This window comes from Pituophis catenifer, unplaced genomic scaffold (assembly GCF_029215685.1).
Source record: "Pituophis catenifer annectens isolate HBS135680 unplaced genomic scaffold, rPitCat1.0.hap2 SCAF_3, whole genome shotgun sequence".
Taxonomy (NCBI): Eukaryota; Metazoa; Chordata; class Lepidosauria; order Squamata; family Colubridae; genus Pituophis; species Pituophis catenifer.
This window is the reverse complement of record NW_027256883.1, coordinates 61,915,601-61,924,988: the sequence shown is the minus strand read 5'-3', so window position 1 is coordinate 61,924,988 and position 9,388 is coordinate 61,915,601.

Here is a 9,388-nt window from a genome sequence, read left to right as displayed (position 1 = left end):
GTCTATCGATGCATTTTCCCTAGCATGCGCTGAAAACTACATTGAGATATCCACACTGGATTCGATTTTATTTTTGACAAGTTAAAGAGAGCTATGGGCCACTATCTAATTTAGTCCTACAGTTTAGTAATGAATGAGCAGGTGACTTTTTCATTACAATTATTTGTTTTATAAATCTACAGAACTATGTGGAGTATTTCCTTCCTTCCTTCCTTCCTTCCTTCCTTCCTTCCTTCCTTCCTTCCTTCCTTCCTTCTTTCCTTTTGTGTGCTTTCACTGATATCTATTTTTCTATTTTAAATCAATCTTCTCTGGGAATCTCCAGATCTCTAAACATCAGCAGCTTTCTTAATGTTTACATCCACACATTAGAGAATGCTCAAAATGGAGAAAGCTTTAGTTATTAGGGGAAAAAAATGTGAAGATGTTGAAAACAAGAAGATGTAAATATCAAAAAAAGAAAAAAAGAAAAAAACACTTTTGTTTTCAGATTATCTGGACTATAACACGGAATATAAATTTTATTTTTATGAACTTGTTGCACTACAAGATTTTGGCATTTATTTCTGGCAGTGTCTGCTTGACTGCTCACATGACTTAACGCAAAAGTTGGTCCTAGTACAATTCTTACACTCTCTCACTATTGACTGGACTTCCTAGGGATATCAAGATTAGCATCTAGACACAGGGGTGTCAAACTGGCGGCCCATGGGCTGGATGAGTCACACGCAGGCCATGCCCACCACAGCTCCGCGAAGGGAAAGCATCACACTATGTCACGTGATGGCAACGTGATGCCGTGAGTTTAACACCTGTGATTTAGAGTATTACAAATTGCTTCTCCTAAATCAACATGTGTCAGTGATGCTACAGGTATTATTTTCTATAATTTTCTGGTATTTCCCTTTGGAAAACATTACTATAAGACATTGTCCCAAGAAAGGAAAAGTGGCCTAAAGACTTCCCTTCCCTTTCTGTAATGTTTAATAGACTGATATAGTGACCTATTTGATATGCTACATTAATATATGATATTTTAAATCAAGCTTTATAGAATGCACCAAAACTAGTTTAGATTAGTATGCAATGTAAATCAAACCAATCACATTATATTGTGGGATAGTGTGACATGTGAGTCTAGCAATATTGATCACAACAGGAAAATGCTTAGAATAGCAGCATCAAAAAAGAATTCCATTGTAATGTACTGTCAGAGGGGAGAAAACAACACAGAATTATAATTTTTAGGCATAGACCCAAAGTTCTTACTGTTATGAACAAGTATTATGCTATCCTATACATCACTTTTAGGCCAGTACAAAGCAATATGGATTAGTCTGGACAAAGCAAACTAGGAAACGTAGTTCATCTCAATAGTTCTCCACAATTTGAGGTTTTCTGTGAGTTTCATGCATGCAAAGATGCTTCCTCTAGTTGACTATGAAGTCCTGGGAGAGGATTTGGCACTTGTAAAATGGACACTCAAAAGCATTCAGACCTGAGAAAATATTTTTATTTATTTAATTTATTTTTTATTTAATTTAATTTGTCGAACATGTACTAGATAACAGGTATAAGTATAAACATGGACATGAACATGGGAAATGAGTACAAATAAATGTAGGACAGTAGGACAGAGATGGTAGGCATGATGGTGCACTTATGCATGCCCCCTTTACAGACCTCTCAGGAATGGGGTGAGGGCCACGGTAAACAGTTTGAGGTTGAAGCTGTGGGGGTTAGAGGATGTAACAACAGAGTCAGGTAGCGCATTCCAGGCATTGACCACCTTTCACTGTTAAAAATGGGAAGCAGGCAGACATTGCTTCATGATATGGTTTGAAAGTATCATTGGAGCAAAATGGATCTCCAGAGATTGAACAGCCCTAGCAATTTTTTCTATTTTCCTAATCACTTTTTATTTAAACCTTAATTCAGATTCTTTAAAATGTATGTGTCTTGTAAATTGTTGTGATTGCCCCACATATATTTTATTTATTTATTTATCACATTTATATGGCCACTCTTCTCACAAGAAACTGCTCCAGGTGGCATGCAACAATCAATAAAACAATATAAAAACAATCATCATAAAAATATAAACATCATATTACAATGAAAATCACACTATAAAATAATAAAAAATATGCAAACCTCATGGAGATAGTAAAAAGATCAGCCAAAAAGGAGCCTTCTGAGAATGTCTCTGGTTCCCCGGGCCCCCCAGGTACAGTGACATAGCCAAGTTTTGAGGGACTTCTGAAATGATAACAGGGATGAATCTAACCTGATTTTAGGGGACAGAAGGTGGGCGCCATGCAGAGAAGGCCCGTCTCCAGGAACATATCCAGTATAGGTCCTTGGCAGATGGTACTTGCAACTTTTCCTCTCTGTCTAAACCAATAGAACAGGCTGATCTCATTAGTCGGGAAGACACAGTCCCTCAGATAATTGGTCCCATGCCATATTTCAGTAATTTCCTGACACCACAGGATGCTTTTAAAAAAAGGATTGTACTTCATTTCTAAAGGCCAAATTGAATCAATTTTTTTTCTCTTTGATCAACTGAAGAGCTGGATAGATGCTTGTGAGGGAGAGATGGCCATGCCAGCTTTGCAAACTTGCTTCTTTCTTGGTAAAAGTAAATAGCAATAGCACTTAGACTTATATACCGCTTCATAGAGCTTTACGGCCATCTCTAAGCAGTTTATAGAATCAGCATATTGCCCTCAACAATCGGGGTCCTCATTTTACCCACCTCAAAAGGGTGGAAGGCTGTGTCTGGTGAGATTCGAACTGCCAAATTGCAGTCAGCCGGCAGTTAGCAGAAGTAGCCTGCAGTACTGCATTCTAACCACAGCTCCTTTAAAAGATAACGGTAAAGGAGTCCCTGCTTATTTTACTCTGCTAGTCATTGCTGACTCTAGGGGGCAGCGCTCCTCTCTGTTTCAAGGCCATTGAACCAGTGCTGTCCAAAGGCATTTCCACAGTCATGTGGCATTACTGAATGCTGTTACCTTCCTACCAAAGTTGTACTTAATTATCTACTCACATTTGCGTGCTTTGGAACTGCTAGATTGGCAGGAACTGTTGTAAGAAAGGGAGTTCATCTCATCATGTGGCACTTGGATCTCAAACCTGGTCTGCCAGCTTTCCAGCTGACACGTTCAGCATCTTAACCACTGAGTCACCACGCCACCCTTCTTCCTTGGCTTAAGAAGTTTTTAAAGTGGATTCCAGAAGGAACTGCCTTTCTAAGCTTGGCTCACTCATAGTGAATTGTCCAACATCAGGTGGTTGACAGCATTTTAAATATGGAAAGGTGGGGAAACAATGGAAGGGATGCCCAGTGCATAGTCAACTTTTTGAAAGAAATCTGCATTCCTTACTGGCTTTGGAAAATAAAGTTAACAAGAATTTCCATCAGGATTAACTTTGAATATTTCACAGAAATTGGTAGATTATAGCTAAACACTTTAGACACTGGAAATCTTATTAATTTGCAGCTGCCAAAACATCACCATGATAGCAAAGGGTTGGTGAAAGATACAAAAAACAATGATAGAAATAATTCTTCCCTTGTTCCTGCCTACAGACAAGTGTAAGACATTGGTTTTGGTGTTCATAATTAGGTTTTATATAGCCATAAGTTTAAGTTGGTTTAAGTAAAGCAAATTAACTTCATCTGCCAAAGAACTTTCTTAAGTTCTATTGAAAGTTTTAAAAACAAAAAAATTAACCCAAGCTAAGATAGAGTGGGGGGGGAGAAAAAAGAAAAGAAATGGCTGAAGAATAGAAAGGGGGGAGGGAGAAAGGCAGAAGAAAAATAGAAAAGAAAGAAAAAAGAAATGGCTTTATGTAACTTCTACATGGCAGCAATATGTAGAATTGTAGATTTATCTCCTTCTCTAAACTTACATTGTGATTCTCTTTTTCTATAGTCTATCCTATCTAATAATCAAAACCATAGGACATAAGTTCACTTTTTTCAGTTTTATACAAAAAATCCTTAAGGAGCTTCCAGTCAGCAATAAATATATACATTGTTGTTTCTCCAAGCAAACAGATCAATCAGGTGAGCTCAGAAAGTTCTCTCATCTCCACCAATCTTTCCTCCGCTGTAGGTATTATGAAATCTTTCCCTCTTTTCCTCTCCCATTGCCTTGATTTATTGAAATAAGTATCACTATTTATATTTTTCACCAAAGAAAAGCTCTGAAATATGATGTTTGTGTGGTGTTCTTCAAGAATCGCCAACAGAAAGTCAGCAATACACAAAGATACCAACTCTATCAGTCTCTATTGCTTTTTCAAAACAATGTGTAATTCCCACTTATAATTAAAGTCAGAGTAGAAGGGCACAAACAAAAGTAATTTTATTTTCATTTCTTTCATTAATTAATTAATGAAAACAATGTGTAATTCCCACTTATAATTAAAGTCAGAGTAGAAGGGCACAAACAAAAGTAATTTTATTTTCATTTCTTTCATTAATTAATAAAAAGGCAGCCTAAATGAGCTGGAAACACTAACCTTCATCTGCTGTCAGATATGATTCAAAGGATCATTCAAATACTGACAATATTTGTGAAAGTGAATCTTCCCTGCATTTAGCTGTAAAATATAGCTGTTACTCTTTTATATTAATAGCCTATTACTGAGCATCATCCTCAATTTTAATAATTTATTGCCGTGTTCATGTTCAGCTTTATCCTTGTGTCACATTTATCAGTAATGAATGGGTTACTATGATAGAATTAGCCTAGATCCTGCATCTCATTTAGCCTAGCTTTTAAAATACTGGGTTGGATCCAGAAGTGTATTTCTCTAGTGGAAAGTTGTTATTTACCAATAAAAATGTTATTTTATGTTTTATATCAGGGATTCCTTAATTAATAGAAATTAAAGCTGGACACAAGTACAATCATGGCAACATATTTAAAACAGCCCCTTTACTAAAATCTTCCCCGTTGTTATATATCATTGTTAGATAGATTCTCAAATGTATTTCTTTCCCCTCCCCCATTTTGTTCAGATACAATTCCTGCCATGTCTACTCTCTACTCAGACTGGTTTTTTGGGGGGGTGGGGGGGGAGAATAAGATATCCAGTTTAATAATAAACCATATACTCATTCTCCCTGTTTTAAATGCTTCCAAGAGTTAATATGGAAGCACAATTGTTATGATCCTAGTAAACTTTTCTCGCAATTGAATTACACTTATAGCAAATCTTTGTTTCCCTGAAATGTAATAAAAAAAAAAACCAAAAAGCAAGCAAAGCGCGTAAGCAAAATAAAGCAATTTCTATCTGACATTTAAGTCAGCTGCAGTAGCTATCATTGAAGGATAAATCAATTTGCAAAAGCTATGGACAGATCATTACACCTAGGGCTTGAGCTGCCTAATTAAGGAAGAATGTCAAAGTTGACCTAAAATGCTCTTCTAAAATAAACAGAAGGGCAACATGTTTACAGCCCCACAATCATTTCTTTTTCTAATTAAACCCTGCATTGATGAATATTATCTATAAATGGATATGTAATTTAATCCCTGGGGTAGGTGTAGCCTGAAACAGTCATTCTGTGAAAAATATATCCCTACTTGTTCTAATGTTCTTATTTTCTCCAAGTAATAAGACAAAAGGATAATTTTATTTACATTTGGATCACCGGCAAAAAACTTGGCAGAGAGAGTCGAATGCAAATCCAGAGAACTGGCAACCGCTCATGCTGAGCTTAAAGGCTCATCCAGACACACACTTATGGCAAGCCTGATATTAATTCTAGGTTTGAGGTTAAATATGTACATTCTCTGGGTGCATGCTTGTGCATACTTAGCATGTATACACTGTCAATGCACGTGTGGGCCGCTCAAGACATCTTCAGGGAAATGTCTGTGATGTCTTCATAACCGTAGACCATTTTTGTAAGGGATATATGTGTACTTAAAATATAATGCACAAGGAATATATAGATAAGCAGTATGTTTTAATTACTCCATGATGTTAGACAGCTTTGACCGTGCTTACAGAACCACTGTTCCAATGCAGTAGAGGATATGCTGGTTTGAGAACTGAGAACTTTGAGAACTCAGATCTCTGTTTTTCAAATTTGATTTTTTCCTCCTTAGTTCCTATGGAATTTATTTTAGAGAAAACAACCAAGAAGCCCTCGGGGGTAATTCCCTTCCCTTTAACCCATCCAGTAAGAAAAATAACCCACCTCTAGTCATGAGCTTTTAACATAGAGGACTGCACACCAGAGCAACTAGACACAAGAATAGTTTTTTCCAAATGCCATCACTCTGCTAAACAAATATTTTTTTTTCCCTTTAATTTATATGCCGCCCTTCTCCAGAGACTCAGGGTGGCTTACAATGTGTTAAGCAATAGCCTTCATACTTTTGTATATTTATACAAAGTCAGCTTATTGCCCCCACAATCTGGGTCCTCATTTTACCTACCTTTGAAAGGATGGAAGGCTGAGTCAACCTTGAGCCTGGTGAGATTTGCACTTGCAGTAATTGCAAGCAGCAGATGTTAATAACAGTGCTTTAGTCCACTGTACTACAGGCTCTTCCCTCAACACTGTCAAATTATTTACTAAGTCTGCACTACTATTAATCTTCTCATCGTTCCCATCACCCATCTCCTTCCACTTAGGACTGTATGACTGTAACTTTGTTGCTTGGATCCTGATGATTTATATTGATATTGTTTCCTGATTGCTTATTTGTATCCTATTACTGTCATTATGTGTTGTACCTTATGATTCTTGATGAACGTATCTTTTCTTTTATGTACACTGAGAGCATATGCACCAAGACAAATTCCTTGTGTGTCCAATCACACTTGGCCAATAAAAAATTCTATTCTATTCTATTCTATTCTATTCTATTCTATTCTATTCTATTCTATTCTATTCTATTCTATTCTATTCTATTCTATCTTCTATTTATATCACTAAAACCAGTTATACCAATAACTTTAGCAAACTCTATTTTACTGAACTCAAAGGAATGAATCCCTTTCTTTTGGCACAGAGTCTGGCTTAGAGTTAGCAGCTGTCTTCTCATACATAGTACATTGAACAATTTCCTTTAAGAAGCAGCAATTTCTAGAGCTTAGGCTGTACTAAACAAAAGCAACTCTTCTCATCCCTTGTAAATGCCACAAACTTTACATAGAGTCTCACTTAGCTATTTTTCCCACATCCTCTCTAGCAACTTGCTTCCACCTTCGTTGGTTGGACTTTATCCCATCTATCATTTCAATCCAGTCTCTTTTTCCTCCTGTTGACTATCCAAGTTTCAAGAATTTCAGCTGGTGAGGTCCAAGAGATGAGTCTTGTCTGCTGTGGCTCCTGCCAGGGGTGGGTTCTAACCAGCTTTACTACCGGTTCTCTTTGTGCGTGCGCTTCGTGCGCGATCGCCTCTTCGGGCTTGGGGACCCAATGGGGAAGCTTAACACTAATCCCATGTCCCCCTCCCCGCCCGTGGGTCTGGCGCCCTCCTTTGCCATCTTGGGCTAATAATTTTAACTGCTGTATTACTTTATAATTTAATGTTTTTATGCTGTAAGCCACCCAGAGTCATTGGCTATGAGATGAGCGGCAAATAAACTTCATAATAATAAATAAATAAATAAATAATTCCTAGTCAATCCATTGGGTGATTCCTTCACAGGAGAAATTTCAGCTTCCTCTACATTGACTGATCTGTGAGTAGATGCTCTGGAATTTTTTATGGCCCCCTACTTTTTTCTTATTCACTACTCAATGTGGCCTATTAATCTTGGTCTCAAATATTACTTTGATTCTTAATGTGTAAGAGATTTTATATTTTCACCTACTGCAGTGTTCCATAATAACACTTGCAAAAGGAAACTGTGTACAAATTTAAATAAATTATGTCAATACAATTGAAAAAAAAATTGCCAAGCAACTATCCACCCAGACTTCTAAAGTGTTGAAAACTTTCATTGGAATATATACGCATGTATGTATTTTGGTCAACTATACATTATCTTGAATAATAAAACTATAGAAAACACTATCAGTTTTGTTTTGTGTAGTTTAGATACAAGGTCTTTATGCAGTATCAAATTCCAAAAGGACCATTAATTCCTGTTGAAGAAAGCCAGTTCCATGTAGTAAGGCATCAGTCCTGCCTTATGCATGAATCCACCTGGATCACCTTAGGCTAGTATTTTTCGCTTAGTCGAAAAAGGCAATGACAAGACTTTTCCAAAAAACCTCACCAAGAAAATTGCAAGGGACTAGTCCAGGCAGTCTCCTGGAAGAACCCTGTCTTGAAGGCAATAAATACATAAAAATCCCCATTTCTACTTTGTCATTGGTGAAATCCACAGGCACTTTGACCTGGTTAGCAACAAAAATAAACCATTTCATTTCTCCCTAAAAGCTAGGTATAATCTGAAATCAACACCCAACATTGTCTCTCTGCATTCATTCAACAATCTCCATGTTGGACTACATTTTGAACTATAGATATCATGGCTTGAACATCTGGCCTTTGAGCTTTCTTGCTTCTTCCCTGTCCATATCTGATAAAAAAAAAAACTGGAGAAAGCTATTGTTTTTGTCCTCATGAACCAACATTGCCATGATTGCTTTTTATGATGTTCTTGTTGTTCACTCATTAAATGGTGTCTGACTCTTCACAACCCCATGGACCACAATGCTCCAGGCTCCCCTGTTCTTCCCTGTCTCCCAGAGTTTGCTCAAATTCATCATTGACACTAACTAACCATTTCATCCTCTGTCATCCCCTTCTCCTTTTGCCTTCCATCTTTCCCAACATCAGGATCAAGTCCTCTCATCCCATTAGGTGGCCAAACATTCTAAGCACCGTGCTTTTTATGTAGCTAGCTCTTATATAATCCTTGGCTTCACTGGTTTTAACTGATATGGAATTTTGTACCTTGTTTTACCTGGTAGGTGGCATTTTGAAATTTAATGATTTAATAGATAAAATAATTTCAGGCTTCAGCAGCAATTCTAGTCAGAACCTGGACCTTTGATTCATATGGGAATCTTATCTAATTCTCAATTTATAGGATTAGGCAAGGTTACTGTAGCTCAGCCAGAACTCTCTTCATCTCTAAAACAGGAAATGAACTAGACCTCATGAATTTGTTCTGAAGATCAATGGCTGATATAAATTTTGAAAATTACTTTTCACATCAAGAATCAGCACACACATACACTAGAATAAATGACAATGTAAAAAAGAGTTAGGTTAGAACTATGTTTACTGCAGCAAATAAGACAATAAAGGTAAGCAATAGTATTTTGAGAGGTAGGGATCTTTAAGCAATAAAAACATTCTGCTTTAAAAGTACATTTGTTTATATTACTAAGTGACTC